General features: G+C 41.3%; 1 protein-coding gene across 1 annotated transcript in view; it reads left to right on the plus strand.

Annotated features, from left to right (window-relative positions):
• The first annotated feature begins 13,548 nt into the window (after window positions 1–13,548).
• Window positions 13,549–18,683, plus strand: part of TCAF1 (TRPM8 channel associated factor 1) — a 46,297-nt gene continuing 41,162 nt past the window's right edge. Inside the window, exon 1 of the mRNA XM_032643349.1 lies at window positions 13,549–13,682. The gene's annotated coding sequence lies outside the window, so the exon portion shown is untranslated. The remainder of the gene's footprint in view (window positions 13,683–18,683) is intronic.

Consider the following 18,683-nt stretch of genomic DNA (forward strand, 5'->3'; position numbering starts at 1 on the left):
ATATTATGACTCGCTAAAGACTCAGATGATGATTAGCATTTTTAAGCAATATTTTTAAATTAAGGTATGTAATTTTTTTAGACGTAGTGCTATTGCACACTTAAAGGACTACAGTATAGGGTAAACATTAACTTTTATGTGCACTGGAAACCAAAAACTTCATGTGACTCCCTTTATTTCAATGTTCACTTTATGGTGGTGGTCTGGAACTGAACATGCACTATTCCCAAGGTATGCCTGTATTCATTTTTTAAAATTGTTTATTTTCTGTCTCTTCTCAATAGAGTAGGGACTTTTGCTTGTTCAATAATATTTTTCTAGGGCCATAACAGTGAAACTGTGCAAAAATTAAAATTGTATGTTAGGGTGCATGTGGCTATAAAGGGGGTGGCATGAGGAAGCTTTGTGGTGATGGAACAGTTCTGTACCTTGACTGTGGTGGTTACACAAATGTACACGTGATAAAAACAGCACAGAGGGCTTCCCTGGTGGCGCAGTGGTTAAGAATCCGCCTGCCAAGGCGGGAGACACGGGTTCGAGCCCTGGTCTGGGAATATCCCACATGCCACGGAACAACTAAGCCCATGCGCCACAACTACTGAGCCCATGTGTCACAACTACTGAAGCCCACGCGCCTAGAGCCCAGTGCTCCGCAACAAGACAAGCCACCGCAGTGAGAAGTCCGCGCACCTCAACAAAGTGTAGCCCCCCTCACCACAACTAGAGAAAGCCCGTGCGCAGCAACGAAGACCAAACGCAGCCAAAAACAAAAAAATTTAAAAAAAAACAGCACAGAACTATTTATACTGTACATACACACAAATAAGTGAATATAAAACTGGTGAAATCTGAACAAACTCTGTGGATTGTACCAATGTCTGTTTCCTGGCTGTGATACTGTAATATAATTATACAAGATGTTACCATTAGGGAAAACTAGGTAAAGGGTACACAGAAACTCTCTGTACATCTTTTTACAACTTCCTATGAATCTACGATTATTTCAAAAAAAATTTTTTTAATAATTGTTGAACGATTTAATTAATTAATTAAACCCAATTTGCAACTATGTTTTTAAAAACAGGAAAAGGAAGAATATATTTAAGGTTAAGAGTAGCTTTCTTTGGATCTTGTAATGATGGGAGGTTTATTTTTATCTTTCTACCTATCTGTTTAAATTCTTAATGGAAATATTTCACTTTTGGCTTTAATTTTTGGTCCATACCTTTGTTATTCCTTTAGATATTCTTTCGGTCTCCTACCACAGAAGGAGGCCTTTAAATAATCTTTGAAATTTAAAGATATCAACCTTCCTTCACCCACAGCCCCTAAACTGAGCCCCAAACTTGCGCTAAGGTGAAAGACCATCCATGGAACATGGTGAACCACATGGATAATTATGGAAGCTGTCAATTATAATCCCTTTAGACGGCCTTTTTAAACTGTTTTCCTTCCTCTGCCACTGCAGTGATCAATTTGTAGTATTTGTGGTATTTGAAGTTCACTGAAAGAACACATTTGATTTTGTTAGTATGACTAAAGGAAATGTTTTCTGCTTGCCCCATCCCCTGAAACAGAGAAGTTCTGAGGGCAGGCAGAAGCACGGTGTTCCTAATGCCACTGGAGAGCCCACGTCCATGACTAATTATCTCCATCCCCAGACAGCAGCTCAGCTTTTTAATTGTATGTATGTATTTTAATGCAAAACAACCTTCTTCCTTCTCCTGTATGCTCCTTTACCTGAAAGCCCCTTGGTGATAATTTTCAGAACCGTGTTGGAACTCGCCACCTCCAGCTGTGCAGGATGTGTCTGACAGCACTTCAGTGAGAAAGCTATGTCAGACTTGACCCTTTAAAAGAAGAAAAATCACATTTTAATAAGATTAAAATATTTTTAATAGTTTTGTAATTTCTTTGCACCCAGCTTTATGAGTTTCTTAAGCATAGGAGCCCCATGAGCTGTGTCTATAAATCTTGTTGAATCAGAAGTGTCTCCACAGAGAACGCCAGCTCCTCGGGCCTCCAGTGAAGCCCGGCAGGAACAAAAGAGGCCTCTATGGATAACAACTCTCCTTTTTAACTCTCTTTTCCTACTTTTTAAAACTGCAGGCTGTTTATCTGTCTCTTCATCACTCCTCTGACAATGAATCTCTTTCTAAGCACATTCTGAGTGGGAAGAGTAGCACAAAAGAGGGAGATTTTACCTCTAAGAGTTGCAGGAATATGGCAAATTTAGCTTAACAGGTGTCAAGGATGAGAGGACAGATGGAAAGTTCCGTGGGTGCGGGTGGGGAGGAAGGCAGTCTTTGAGCACTCATGTGGTTGGAATCTCGGATCTTTGTAAATGTGTGGAACGTAGGAAGGTGTGTCTCTGGGTTAGAGACTGTGAGCCCAAAGTGGGCAAAAGTTTTCTTGACGATTATCTGTTTCTGTTGCACTCCACCTGTGTTACTCTTGCGCCTTATTTCTCATCTCAGAATTTCACAGTCCTGACATATCCCTTTTTTCCCCCTAAGGCATGAAAACTGAGGTCCAGAAAAGAAAACGGACAGCATCACATAAGGAATCACGGATGGAGCACAGGCAGGAGTTCCCAAGTTTGCTACCTTCCATCTGCTCTTTCTGCTACATAACCCCTGGAGCTGAGTATACCCACCCCCGTTTACACATGTTTGAGGGACTGGAGATGGCAATCCGCCACCCAGCACTAATACATGTGGCATCCAGGCCCGGGTGCAGTCTCCACTCATGATGGCAGATGTGGATGCAGCTTTCCTCCCCCGTCTACTTTTACCATCTCACTTTCTTCCTATCCTCCCGTCAAGTCCTTCTCCTCTTTTGAAAATCAAAATTGCATTTTACATATGATTCCCTAACAACCTAATTTAGACAAATAATTCTAACACATATATTTTGTTTTTATATAGAATAAAAGGATTTATCTAATTAGTCTTCCTTATAAAGGGTTGTATAAACTTGAAGAAATATACTTTCTGCACAGTAATTTGTATGTTCAAAGTGAGATATTAGAAACCAATGGTACAATGTTCCTACATATGAACTGTTCTAGACTGAAGCAGACTAAAGAGATAATGACAATTAAATGCAACACCTGTTGCCATTTTACATATTCCTTTGTCTTTTATATTTCTAATAAAATGATAGTTGGTTTTCTCTACATTTTAAAGTATCCAATATCAAAAGAAACTACTGTCTTCTAGGCAGAGGAGTGAATCATGATGGAGTCACTATTGCCTGGGCATATGTAAATTTAACCAAATGAAATATAGGCCTTAATCGTCTTGCCATCTTTGTTGAGTTTTTTCACATAGAAAATAACACAAGCAGTTGAATTTTAAATTTAATTTGGAAGCTTAATTGTAGTTAAATTTTCTTCAGAGATATTGCTCTGAAATTCAACTTTCAATAAAAAGTCTAATTGAAATGAAGTGTTTGTATATAGAATAACACTTAAGTAAAGGTGTGGAGTATAAATTGATCATAAATGAAGCAAGTGTTCATAACAAGAAAAACTCACAAACTCCCATATTTCTTGTAAAGCAACAGGCAAGTGCTTTATAGGAACCTAATACAGGTAGATTTGCACAGATAGAGATGCATTTCATTTTGTCATCAAGATGCATGCAAAACCATTTCCAGCCACACATTCTAGGTAATTCCATTTAGAAGCATAGGTAGTGCCAAATTCTTCAGAGGAGATAATGGAATCTCCAAAGGTCAGGGAGGTTTTGTGATCAATAATGAGTTGGGCTGGTCTCTGATCCAAATGCACAACATCTATTTAACAAAATCATCCAAATGACTATTAAGACACTTTAAACTTCAGTACTAAAGTGAAATCCCTACAGGAGAGTAAAGTCTGTGATCTCATGCCCATCCAGTCTTCATGAATAACAAAAGTTGAGATGTCCTTTCCACCTGAATCCTCCCCCGGCCAAGGTGGGGTTTGCTGCATCTCAGTCCTCTCTGCCTTTAGGAGCAAGAGCCACCATCAGTTCAACCTGTCACCTTGTCCATCATACTCTGAGACTTAAGCTTGGGTCCTAAGATGACAGTCTCAGCCGTTCTATCTTGAGTCTCGTATTTCTCCCTGGCTTTGGTTTCCTTCCTCTTCCATTTCAATTATACATTAGTAAAAAGAACCCCAAATGGCTCTGAGGCCTGGTTATGCCAGTGAGTCAGTCAATTGTGTTTGACTCTAAATGCCTCCTGTCTGTGCCTTAGCTGAACCAGGTCACATTTTTAGAGACTTTATTATTGCCTTACAGAAAACTCTGTATATCTCATTGCATAATTAGAATGTTTTGGCCCATTGCCTGATAGACAGTCAGAAATCTGGTATACATTTTCTCAGTCCTCTCTATTTTAGAGATCTGTATTCTGACTTACATACGATCTCATTTCTTTAGCATTTCTTCTTATCTCAGAACACTTCTGTGGAGAGTGGGAATCCTGAAATTTTGCTGGATTGTGACTTTGTTTCTGGGATCTTTGAGTAAAGAGTACTCACAGAATTGTAGATCTTAGCACTGAGGGGCCTTCAGAGATGATGTGGTCCTGCTCCTGACTTCAGATAAGATCTTACTAGCCCCACCTGAAGCCAAGACAGCGCAAGAGACCTGCCTAGGGTCTCATAGAACAGACGGGGGATCAAGGCAGAAGGAAGTTAGGATTTACCCAATAAAATTAGGACATTTGGGGACTTATCTGTGGCACAGTGGTTAAGAATCCGCCTGCCAATGCAGGGGACCGGGGGGTTTTCGAGCCCTGGTCCGAGAAGATCCCACATGCCACGGAGCAACTAAGCCCGTGCACCACAACCACTGAGCCTGTGCTCTAGAGCTCGCGAGCTCTACTTGAAGCCCGCGCACCTAGAGCCCGTGCTCTGCAACAAAAAAGTAGCCCCTGCTCTCCGCACAACTAGAGAAAGCCCGAGCACAGCAACGAAGACCCGAACACAGCAAGACTAAATAAATACAAAATTTTAAAAAATTAGGACACTTGGTCGCTTCCATTGTATGCAAGTGTCCCGTGGTTCTTGGTGTCAAACCCTCAACTTCCTAAGAACCAAGGGCATTTCTATACAAAAACTATGCTTGTTCACTGCTGTCCCAAAAGGCCAGTTTACAATTAGATGCTTCCTCCAGACTTAGCTATAAAAGGAACAATATTATGATAATAACAGGTTAATGCCATTTTTCTATTTCCTACTGGTTTTCTTTCTAGTTCTGAGACTTGCAAATGACAGCGAGGGATGTATTCAAGCTGGAAAAGTGACAAAGGAAGAGGGAACAGAAACAAATCCTCACCAGGAAATGAACGACAAGTAAAGGGACAAAGTGAGCTTTGGTGCCTCTCGGGACAAATCCCCGCCCGGGGCAGAAGCCCAGGCCCACGGGGAGGATGCTAAGACCCGGCCCGAGGAAGCGAGCTGGAAGGCAAAGGGCCGGGAAAGAGTGACCTTCATTTTCAATCCAGCTGGGCGGCTGGGAGACAGAAGCAAAAACCTCCGCCGCAGGCAGCAGCAGGAACAGGACACATTAGACAGAGAACATATCATTGTGTGCTTGTCCTACCAGGCGCCCAGCAACACGGCAAACAAAAGACTGGCCTGCTCCCGGGTAAGTGTCCTCGGCACCGGCACCCGCTCCTCCCAAGAAAACCGAGGTCTGACTCCAGCGCCCACACCATGACTTCGTTTGGACAGAGCCTCTCTGGGGAGCAGAGGCGGCGGCTACATGCCCCATCAAGCCTCAGTGCACAGCTTCACAAATGTCCCCTTGAAGTATCTGGGCCGTTTTTAACCAATGTTCTGCCCCAGAAGTGTCACCAGGTTAAGCCCATTAACTATTTCCTGGCAATAAAAATAAAATCTGGGTAATAAAATAAGGCCTAACCTTTTTTTTTCCTTTGTACTTAGTCGGGTTTCACTTGCTCACAGGGGTCTACGTGCTGAAGCCTCGCACCCGGCTCTTCCGACCGGAGTTCCTAGGGCGGAAAAACTGCCGCCAGCACCTCGCCTCTGGCGGGCGTGCGCAGAAGTGAGGCGAACGACACTGCGTCCAAGATGGCGACCGGGGGCCGTGTGCAGAGAGGCTGCGCGTGACGGTGCCATCCAAGATGGCGACCGGGGGCCGTGTGTAGAGAGGCTGCGCGTGACGGTGCCATACAAGGGCGGCAGCGGGCGTGTGCAGAGATTCCTGTGCCCGGCACTGTCCTCTGCAGTCGTGAGCAGCAGATGTATCAACCGCAAATCTGATTTTAGGCTAGTAAATCTTCCTAACGCCCCCATACACTAGCTTATATTTCAAAATATGCCTCTGTCTCGTTTTAGGCTCTACATGTGTTGGACTCCGGGAAGGAGAGAAAGTAGAGAAAAGCCCATTAGGCCACACATGTTTCAAACTATACCAAAACGGATTTCAATCAACATGTGGAAATAGTACATAATGTTTAGAAAAGAAGATATTCAGTCCATTGGAAGTCCAGATGGATACATTTATGTTGAGCTGAAATATATCAAACATTTCTAGAGGATAATTTGGCACTATGTATCAAAAATCTTCTAAAGGCTATGTCTTTGGGCTCATTACTTCTGCTTCAAGGAATCCATCCTATAATCAGAATGCAGATCAAGATGTAAGTAAAACAGATGTTTTTAACCAGACGCTTTTGACTAGCAAATTTCTGGAATAACCTAATTTCAAAATGGAAAATAATTAAGTATAATTTCAGTAAATGAGTTGAACTGTTATACAGCTATTAAAAGAATATGTTTAAAGAATATTTAATGACATGGTAAAATGTCCAAAATATAAATCATGGCGAAAAGAATACAACATAGAACTGTACACAATACACACGATAATTTCAATTTTATAAATATCTGAATATACATAAATCTAAGATAGATACCTATATAGATATAGATAAATTAAAATTGATTAGCATGTTAACCACAATTATCTCTAATATTGGGAATGCATATATAGGTGACAAATATTTTTGTTCTCTGATTTTTGGTATTGTCCCAATTTTCTGTAATGAACGTGTGGTAGTTTTATAATCATGAAAAATATGTTATTTTAGTATTTTACAAATAAACCAAAATATTGACAAAGCCTTATTCATGTCTAGATTCTATAAAGTTAACATAGCTTTGGTAGTAAACCTGGCAAAGTTAGAACAAGAAAACAAACCCATAGACCAATTTGTCCCCAGTTGGTATTCCACAGAACTCTGTCCCTAGCTATCCCAGAAAAAAAGAGTTTCATTTCTAAATAAATATAAATAGCTTAATAAATGTATAACAGCTTAATGAAAACAGAATTTACTATAACCAAGTACATACATTCCTCCAATGTAAGAAGTTAAAATCTAGAAATCTACTGGATCACTAAGAAAGAAAACAGAAAAAGTTCAATAAGATGCTTCACCCATTCCAGATTTTATATATTTGGGTACACTAAGAAATAAAAAGATACTTCCTTAACCTGATAAATATTATATCAATTTTAAATCAATAACTAATATCATTCTTGATAGTTTCTTTTAAAAAAATCAGTAGCATTCCTTCAGACTAGCAATGACCAGTCAGAAAATGTAATGAAAACACACACACACACACACACACACACACACACACACACTATTTTAGTTGGGAAAAAAGCAGGATATAAATAGGATTTATACCCTGAAGCCAAACCCTCACATAATCACAGTGTTTGCATACCCAGGTTTGGGTTTGACCTCTTCAGCCCTGCTGCACCTGCCATTGGAAGTGCATCAGTCACGTTGGTAGGTTGCACCATTTCTAAGGGATGTTTTTTAGTTAATCCCCATGGGTATCTAACTTAGTGAGGATGTTAATTTTTCTATCCATAAGCAAATCAAAACATAGAGGTTTGGGGTTTTGTTTTGTTTTGTTTTGTTTTGGGCAACAGCAGAGATTGAGGGCAGAGGATACCTTCTAGATAAAGAGGGTCACCATGAACATGGATTGACCATTACTAGACCAGACATGGAGACCCTAGAGTGTGATGGGTTCGGGGAAGAACTTGCAGGGTTGTGAAGAACTTAAGGGTTGTGGGTGGGTTGAGGAAACAGGCTTCCCTTACATCCAAGGGTCTGTTTGAGTCTCCTGCCTTTCAAAACACACAAGTCTAGGTCAGCTTCCAGCCCCTCTGGGACTTGCTGACCTAGTATTCAGGCCCTGGTTTAAAGGGATGAGGGTAGAGCAGCTGGCTAGCTCAAGATGGATGGATGGGTTGAGAGGCTTCCCCTGTCCCAAGCTCTGTTGAGGCAGACCCCTAGTGTCTTCAGGATCTGGGAGCTTTCTCCAGTAATGGCCAGCCTAAATCTGACTTGCCCACGGTCACATGCCTAAAATCCAGGCCCTGAATCTGAGGGAATGGGGGCCTGGGAAGAAGCTAGCTAGAGGAAAATGAGTGGATTTGGAGGCTCCCATGCCCCCAGGCTCTGGTAGTGCCATCAGCAGTAACTTCTATAAGCCAAGGAATGTCTGAGAGTGCCTCCCCAAGAGTGTCCCAGCCTGAGCCTGGACCAAAAAAAGTGTCAAGACTTTTTTTGTTGCTTTTGGATCCTGCTTTAAAATAGATTGTTTTTCTTCCCTTAGAAGGATGTTAGGTTATTTTTTTTTCTTTCTTCAAAACACCTTATTTGAATTTCTAAATGGGATTTAAAGAGAGACAGACAGACAGAGAGCAAGAGAAAGAGACTGCAGATTTAGGGTAGAGAGACTATTTGAGAGACTAGGAGAAAAATGACCCATAAAACTTTTTTAAGTTAATGTAAAAAGTGTGATCACTTGAGAATTCTATAAAATAAAATAGATGAAATCTTTCCAGAAACGTGTTGCTTAGCATAAATGCTTACTTCTGTTAGATGGCAGCTGTAGGAATTTCCAAGTAAAGATGGCAGAAGGAGGCCAGATCACAAAATTCCCTTCCATCAATATGTAATGAAATTAATTTAAAGAAAGGTGTAAGAGCTCAAAAGAAATATTTCTTATCATACAGCAAAGAAGGAATGGGGGCACAACCTCATTTCATAAACTTCTGAAAGTGAATATAATTTAATAATAAATGCATGGCCCTTGCTATATACCAGGCTCTCTTCTAGCCATGTCTTATATAAAAATGGGTATTTGAAGCCAGCTTCCAGATCCTGCCTCTACAAAAAATTAGATTTCGGTTCATCCTAGAATAATGTTTAAACACTACCCTCACTCATGTTGCTAACAGCCCCAGCAGAGGCTGAGAAATTGTACTGAGGGAAGAAGGTGAGTGTATAAAATGCTAAGAATTCTCACTGCTATCATCCAGTCCTGAGACAGTGGAATGACATGGTGAGTAGCCCTGGAAAAAGTCAGAGTACAATCTTTCAGGTGTAGAAACTTCTCTCTACCTCCATCATGGTCTTGGCAGAGAACAGGGAAACCTGCAGCACTCATGGTTTCCCAGGGTTCAAAAGTATCATGCCATGAGTAGAGGACACACCCAGCCCAGTGGAGAAAAACCTGGTGCATTATTATTAATACTTAACATTATTTCAGATGTTCTTGTTGTAGAGAAACATGTACCTGAGCAATTCTTCATCTTCTTTGTTGAATTCAAGTTAGCTTAAAAGTAATACTGTCATGGAATGAACGTGTCCCCCAGAATTCATATGTTGAAATCTTAAACCCTAATGTGATGGAGGTCATTATGTCATGAGGTTGAAGCCCTCAAGAATGGGATTAGTGCCCTAGGAAGTGGATGAAGAAATCTGAGCTCTCTTTCTCTGCCATGTGAGAACATCAAGAAGACACCATCTATGAACCAGGAAGAGGGTTCTTGCCAGACACCAAATCTGCTGGCAACCTGATCTTGGATTTCCCAGCCTCCAGTACTGTGAGAAATAAATATTTCTTGTTTAATTCACCCAGTCTATATTTTTGTTATAACAGCCCAAACTATCTAAGACAGATACCTTTTAAATTAAATAGTATGTACAGTATGATCCTCTTTATGTTTTTCCTTTTTTCCCCATCTATTTATGCATTGTATTGCTTTCATAAAAATGAGGAAGTCATTATCCTAAAAAAAAAAAGAGATAGCATTTAACCTTTCTTTTTAAAAAAAATTCTCCAGCTTAATCAGTCTTCCTCCAGTTTTCTCCTGTCCTCCCACTGTTCCTAATTTGATTATATTTATTTCTCAGTGAAGTTCCTACTTAAGACTGAGCAAACTTGAGTTCCAAACACAAAATATTCCAAGCTTGAGCTTTAAAAATTTTCTTCTTTGCGTTGGTGTTTGTAATAATTCCATTTTAAACATCTATTTTAGTCCCTATAAAAGTCCACAGGGAGGGACGTATGAGGAGATGAGGAAAAAAATGGGGAGAGAAGGAAGCAACCATAAAGACTCTCCTGTAGCAGATTCCCTTGGGGTTTTATCCCAGACTAGGGTGAAGAGTTACAATCAGTGTACTGAAATCTCCCCCTTCCACACTGCAAGTCCGTTTGCTGTACAACATAGATCTCTAATGGGTGGTGAGGAGAAAAAAAGCACGAGGAAACACATGGAGTAAGGCCTGTCCTGAGTTCACCCTTTGCTTCTGTGAATAAAGAGGAGCCCCTGTGAGGGGCTTGTATTCAGGAGTTAACAGGAGTGACCAGCAGCAGAGCCATGTAGAGGCTGGGAGCAGTGCGGGGGGCACGGGGGGTGTACATAGTGCTGGTGAGCAAGTTCCAAGTGAATAACCCAGGAGAAGGTGGGGGCCGTATTAGAGTTCTCCAGAGAAACAGAACCAACAGGATAGATGGATGAATAGATAGATAGATAGGTAGGGAGAGATTTATTGATATTATCAGGAATTGGCTCCCACAATTATGGAGGCTGGCAAGTCTCAAAATCTGCAGGGATTGTCTGCAAGCAGCAGGCCCAGGAAAGCAGATGGTGTAACTCCAGTCTGAAGGTCAACAGGCACAACACTCAGGAAGAACCCATGGTTCAGCTGGAGTTTGCAGGCAGGACAAAAGGCCATGTCCCAGTTTGAAGGCAGGAAGAATTCCCTCTTACTCAGGGGAGGGTCAGCCTTTGTGTTCATAGCACGACCTCTGCTCCCTTCTCCCATACCTCCTTTCCTCGAAACCCCGGCATGTCATGAGTCCCCTCACTTCCCTGCAAAGTATGATCTCCCTCAGAGCTACCCTACCAGGCCTGACCTGGGATTGGAGGGCAGACAATGGGGTTCACTTCTCAGAGGTTTCCAGAAGTGAGCAACCCGGCAATCCAGGCACAGAGGGGTAGTTTCTGACTACAAAGTCCTTTGAAGGTGAAGGGAAAAGCCAATGTTTGTGCAGTTGAGTGGGGCATCCTGGGGGACCGGGTGGATGCAGATGGGTGTCGAGGGATTGCAGACTGAGTGTTGCTAAAAGACCCGGGTTCCTTGGCCTTGAGCTCTCTCTCTCTCGTTCTCTCCGCCAAGACAGCTGCGTTTCTCTCTTGCCATATCCCTCCTCCTCTCAAAAACTGACAGTCAGAAGGCAAGCACGTGCCTGCCCGCCCACACTCTCTTCCCAGACAGCAGCAGAGCCCACCATTTTCAGCTGGGGTGGTTTTTGCTGTGCAACTGGTCACAGAGTTCCAGAGCTAAAACATCTCCTCCAGTTTCCACCTTTATCAAAAAAGGAATACTGAAACACAGGCAGCAGAAAGGGTGAGCACAGGTGGAGATGCAGCATGCCCTTGGCATTCAGATGTCTAATTAGGCTCCAGTGGTTTCGGTACAAAATCCCTGAGGCCAAGATCACCGGCCCAGTCCTTTAGGTCCTTTAGGCTTTGCTGTGAGAGAGAGAGAGACAGAGAGAGAGAGAGAGAGAGAGAGTGTGTGTCTGTGTGTGTGTGTGTGTGTGTGTGTGTGTGTGTGTGTGTGTGTGTGTGTGTGTGTGTGTTGGGGGCTGGCAGGAGACAAGGCCAGTGCAGCCTGTGAACCTCCTCCAGCCTGCAAACACAAGCAGACTACGTGGACTTCAGCCAGCAAATTCCCTGCCAGTGGGGACAGCTCCTCTCCTCCCCCTGCTGCCTCCCCCCACCCCCGGGCCCCTCGCCCCTCCTCCTCTGACGTCACCGACATGCTCTTTGCAGACTGGCTCTGGGCCTGGGGAGGAGAGTCTGGCCTTGGGGAGGGCCTGGAGAAGAAAGGAGGGAGAGAGGAGCTCACGAACACTGGGAACTTGCCTGACAGCCCCTGGGAGTTTAGAACGTCCTTCTCACGCATGTCACATGTGTGTCAACAACTCTGAGAAGCAGCAGACTTTTCAGCGGGAGTAGAACAATGCAAGTGCTCTGGTGATAAGATGTTCTACCACAACACTCCCTACCTGTAAGAAACTAAATTATCTGGGGTTCAAAGATGAACGATGTAAAAGGGACAAGAGGAACAGAAAGACCGAAGGAAATGAGCATAAAAAGGGCAGTAGATTTAGAACTGAGGGAGGCCTGCTGGGTCCAGGACACAAAGGAACTAACAGGTCAAACTCACCCAGAAACAAACGAAAGAGGAGAAGCAGAGAATGGGATGTGATGACAGAAACAGAGATCCAAGGGATGAGACTGTTGGCTTTGCAGATGGAGCAAGGGGCCCAAGCCAAAGAATTCGGGCAGCCTCTCGAAGCCGGAAAAGGCAAGGAAATGGATTCTCCCCTAGAGCCTCCAGAAGGAACTGGGAGCCCTGCCTACACCCTGATGTACCCCGTGAGATGCTCACTCACTGGACCTCTGACCCACAGAGCTGCAAGACAGCAAATGTGATGTTTCAAGGCACCAAGTTCGTGGTCCTTTGTTAGGGCACCCATAGGAAGGAAGGCACTCCCCAGCTGGTAAGCTGAAGGCGCGGCAGTGGCTTCAGGGTCCAGGCTTTCAACAGCTACACCTTTCTGTCTCCCTCATGCCCGATATCTGTCACCTATTTGTTGGTCAGCAAAAAATTTTAACACCTTCCTGTTTTATTTGGTTTATAGAACAATACATGCGATAATTTTAAAAAATTCAGTGGTTATGAAGATAAGTATCAATAGCCAACTTCTTCATTCTTAGCCCTTCGCCCTATATAAGCACCGTGAGATTGCCTTCTTCTTATATAAGCATGTAACCATACCCTCCATTTTAAGGCAACTTCATTCTTTTAATTCAAAATATGTCTAGGACCCATAGACTTAACTCGTCCTTGGAAATAATTGTGCATTATACTATATGAAAATATATTATTTTCAACCGCTCACTTGTTCATAGTCTGACGGATTTCTTTTTCGACAAATGGCCCTCCTGCACTCCCAGCGCAGGGGCTGGGGTCTGCATCCTGGATTTAAGGCGGATTTAAGGCTGCATCTTCGTGCAAAAACTGACACAAAGCGGGGCCTCTGCAACAGGGGCCGCCGGCCAGGCTCCGCCCCCACCAGCGCGGCCACCAGTCAGATCCCAGGACCGCCCCCCTCTTAGCCACCCCCAACCCTCCGTCCTTTCTACGTCCCAGTCCTCAGTCAGCCGCCCAGTCCCTTTTCGTCTGAGGAACTCCTGCGCCTTGGGAACCGCCGCCGCCCCCTCCTAGCTGGTGTTCTTTGCCCCCAGCCCGCGCTGCAGGGAATAGCGGGGCTAAGGGTGAGTGTGGGCCCGCGATGGGTTCTGGACAGGAGAGGCCTGGCGATGACACAGGCCACGGTCCGGAGCGCGGGTGGCCGGGCGGGGAGACGGGCGACGTGGGCGATGCGGATGCCCGGGACGTGCGTTTGTGTGGGGTCCGGGAGGCGTGAGGGCTGCCGTGGGGCCTCTGCGGTACCCAAGGGGAGGCAGCAGGTGAGTGCCACAGAGGATTGCTTGCTGTTTATTTCTCGGCTCCTTGTGTCTCCCTGCAGCTCCATCTCTGTTCCCTTCTTGCTTCGTTGTTACTCACCCTTGCTGGTCTGGAGGCGCGGGACCCCCTGTTTTCTTGTGCTTTTTTGTGCTCCGCTGGGAGCCGTCGAGATTTCAGCTGAAAGGAACCGTGGAGGCGATGTCATTTCACCTCCCAGGGACTTGCTCTTGAATTCTTTGGGGGTGGCTTGCTTCTGCAGAGCCCGCAAGGTGAAAGTGCTTTCCTCCTCAAGTGCTCTACGCGCCCTCAGGCTCTGAGTGTGTCTGCGGTGGGGGAGTGAGGGGCAAGGTGCGGGAGAGTGGGTGCGGGGCGTCGGGCGGACTCTTCGGAATGCAGTGCCTTTGGCCTGAGGCAGTCAGGGTTGGATTGAACAGTTCCCAGGTAAACAGACCCAAGCTGGCCACTGACTTGGCTCAACCTGAAATGGAGGGAGAAGGCCTTACGTATAGGAGAAAAACATTTACGAATCAGTTAATCATGGAAACTTCTTGGAGGACGTGCAGGTCTAACTAGACATAAAGGACAGAACGTATGGCTAGCTGACCATCCATCCATCCATCCATCCATCCTTCTGTACCCCAAAATATTTATTTGTGAATTGACTTCACTTCAGTACTTTGCTTTCTTTTTTCCTTTGGTTTGATTTTTTTTTAATTTATTAATAAAAGGTATATACGCTAATAAAGTGAGTGCCTGACCATCTCCTAGGTCAAGAAGTAGGACCTAGCAGTACCCCAGAAGCCCCTTTGTATCCTAGGTCGTGCTCATCCTCCCTTCCCTGAGAGATAACATCTATCCTGATTTTTTGTATTAATCATGCCTTTGCTTTCCTTTATAATTTTACCATCTGTGTGTATATATTTTTTACTTTAGTATTAATGGCATTGTACCACACGTATTCTTAAGTTTTTGAAGTTCACGCCAGTTGATAATTCCTTCATTTTCACTGTTTATGGCTTGAGTCTACTATAATTCATTCATTCTACATTTGTTAGTTGTTGCTCCTTTGGGGTTTATATTAGTTATCTATTGCTGTGTAACAAATTACCCCAACACTTAGCAGCTTAAAACAAAACAAACAAACAAAAAGCATACTATCTCACAGTTTCAGTGGGTCAAGAATCCAGGAGGAGCTTTGCTGGGAGCTGACTCAGTGTCTTTCTCAGGCTCTAAGCAAGGTATTGGCTAGCGCTACAGTCATTTCAAGGCTGGGTGGAGGGAACCCCTTTCAGGCTCACTCACATGACTGTTGGCAGGCCTCTTGGCCTCACTGGCTTTGGTTGGCCTCACTTCTTTGCCACATGGGCCTCTGTATAAGATCGGCATGGCAGCTTGCTTCCACCAGAGTGAAGGCTTCCAGAGACAGAGAAAGACAAAAGCCAGAGACTTTTTGTAACTTAATCTCAAAAGTGACATCCCATCGTTTTTGCCGTCTTCTGTTCATTAGAAGTGAGTCACACTCAAAGGAAGGGGGTTAAACAAGACCATGAATATCTGGAGGCAGCGATTACTGGGGGCCCTTTTAAAGGCTGCCTACTACCCGGGATATTAACAAATAATGTCCTCTAACTATCTTGTACATGCCTTCTGGTTCACGTGCACCCATTCACTCTGGTTCCTTGGAGTGTACACCTAGGTGTAGAATACTGGGTTTTAAGATTTGTGTATGTTCAACTTTCTTAGGTTATTGCTAAACTGTTTCCAAAGTGTTGAGCCAGTTTGCACTCTCTCCAGCAACAGATGAGAGTTCCTGTTTTTACATATACCTGTCACAATTTGGTATTATCCAACTTCATTTTTAGCCAGTCGAGCAGGCATGAAATAGCACTGTTTTGATTTTGATTAACATTTCTCTGATAACTAATGAAACTGACCATATTTTCATATAACGATGAGCTATTTTCCTTTCTCTCTGAGAAATTCTGCTTCCTCTCTTTCATTCATTTTCAGGTTGGGTTGTTTGTATTTTTCGTATTGTCTATTGGAATGCTTTCTTTACATAACCTGGATGCTAGTCAATCCCTAGTTAACCACATATGCTGCAAGTATCTGCTTTCACTTTGGTGCTTAGCTTTTCTTTCTCCATATGTCTGCCTATCTCTGCCAATGAATTAAGTTCTGAATTTTAATTTCACTTTTACTATACTTTCCTCTAAAAGTTTTTAAAGTTTTGTATTTGGCAATGTCTTAATCCACCTGGAAGTTTCTTGTTATACTATTTACTCCATATGAATAATCAACTGTCCTAGCACCAGTGATCTGCATAAATCAAGTTTTTCATATGTGCATGGATTTGTTTTAAGCTCCCTACTCTCTCTGATTATCTATTTGTCTAACTCTACATCAATACAAAATTGTTTTTAACTACTATAGTTTTATAATAAGTCTTTAAATCTGGTAGGAAAGATTCTCCCACCTCTTCATTCTAATTCAAGAGTTTTTTTTAGCAATTCTTGGACCTTTGATCTTCCATATAAATATTTAAATAAACTTGTCAAATTCTTCAAAACAGGAAACAAACAAGCAAAGAAACAAACTTGCTGGAATTTTTATTGATACTGAATTAATTCTATGTATCAATTTTGGGAGAAATGTTCTCTTCAAGGTGAATTTTTCCATCTGTGAACTTGGTATATAATGCCATTTATTTAGCTTACCATTAATATTTTTTAATGTTTTGTAATGTTTTATAGTATCTTTCATTGTTTTCCTTTTGCTCGTTTCTGTTGACTTTATTTCTAAGTACATTATATTCTTATTGCTATTGTAAATGTTTTCTTTTATAAAAATATTTTGTAGCTATTGCTTGTTGCTGGTGTATAGAAATCCAATTGTCTTTTATATATTGATTATATATCAAACTTGATAAGCTCCATTAATAATTCTAAATTACCTATAGAGTCAGATTTGCTAAAAAGGCAGTTATATCATCTGAAAATAATGACAGTTTTGTTTCTTCCTTTCTAATCTTTACACTTTTAATTTCTTTTTCCTGTCTTACTGCATTGGCTAGGAACCCCAGCATAATGTTAAATAAAAGTAGGGAGGGGTGTCTTGTTTTATCCGTAAGATAATAAAGAAAAAGATTTCACTATATCAACTTTAAATATTGCATTCATGATGGTTATTTTGTAAATGCTTTGTCCTATGATAAGAAAATTCAGTTCTTCTTTCGGTAAGCACTCTTATTAGTAAATGTTTCATTGAATGCTTCTCCTATAGCTATTGATTTTCTCACATGATTTTTTTCTTTAAGTATGTTAATGTGGTGAAGTTTAGTTTATTCAAAGTAATATTAAATCAACTTTACATTCCTGGAATAAACTCTCTGTGATAAATATCTAATAACTTTTAGATATAGATATAAGGATAAGCATTAAATATTTGTATCTATATATGTGAATTAAGATTGGCCTGTAAATATTCTTTATGGTACTAACCTTATCTGTCATTAATATCATTTCATAAAATAAGATGAGTAGTATTCTCACTGTTGCTATTCTCTGGAAGAATTTGTGCAAGATTGGAATTATCTGGTCAAATATTACTTTAAATCACCAGCACAACACTCAGGGTTTAGAGTTTACTTTGTCAGAGGATATTAAACCTGTTGGTCCAATTATTTTAAAGATTATAGGACTATTTAGGTTTTCTTATGGAATCAGTTTTCATAAATTGCATTTTCTAAGATATTTAACCAAAATTAATGGAACAAACTTGTTCACAATATTCTCTCATTATCCGTTTAAATATTTTATATTATTATGACCCCCTTTTCATTACTAATGTGTGTATATTTTCTTTCTCTTTTTGGCTTGATTAATTTTGCCAGAACTTGGACTACTTTGTTAACTCTTTCACACACACACACACACAAACTGTTTGTTTTCTTCATTATTATTTATTACTTCTTTCTGCTTTCTTAGAATTTTTCTGTTATTTCTTTTCTAAGCTCTTAAGGTATATGCTTAACTCATTAATTTTGAGCTGTCGTTCTTACATAAGCTCTTCAGGCTATAAATTTGTGTCACTGCTCTTTAGCTTTATCTCACAAGATTTGATATGAATATTTTGCTATCATACTGTAAATATTTATCATTTCTATTATGGTTTCTTGTTTGAGCCATGAAATTTTAAGAAATGTGTATTTGAATTTCCAGTCACTCCATAAAGAATATTTTATTATCTTCTAGTAAATGTTGCCTAGCTAATTTATAATTAATTCAGAGAATTATGATACCAATTCCTTTGGATTATTGAATCTAGCTTTACATCCTAGCACATTGTCAGTTTTGTGTGCTTGAAAATAATGTGTAATCTCTAATTATATAATGTCCTGTATATACCTTTAAAACAAGTGTGTTAATTATGAAATCCAGAGCTGCCATATCTTCACCAATTTTTATCAGCTTAAATTATCAATACAAAAATAGATACATTAAAATCTCACTGTGATGGTGAATTTTGAAATTTCTCATTGTAGATCTGTTTATTTTTACTTTATATATTTTGAAGCAATGCTATTAGGGAATTGGAATAAATTGAAAATTTTATCATAATGTAGGGATATAAAATATTATGGCTAAAATAAAATAAAATACTAATGCTTTTGTTTTGAATTCTTAATGTGTTCATATATCATCAAATCAAGAGTTTCTTGATTGATGTTTACCTCATTTATCAATCTTTCATCTTTTCACTTTAAATCTTTCTAAATCTGTGTTTTAAATATATATGTTGACTTTTGT

This window comes from Phocoena sinus, chromosome 9 (assembly GCF_008692025.1).
Source record: "Phocoena sinus isolate mPhoSin1 chromosome 9, mPhoSin1.pri, whole genome shotgun sequence".
In the NCBI taxonomy this organism is placed as follows: Eukaryota; Metazoa; Chordata; class Mammalia; order Artiodactyla; family Phocoenidae; genus Phocoena; species Phocoena sinus.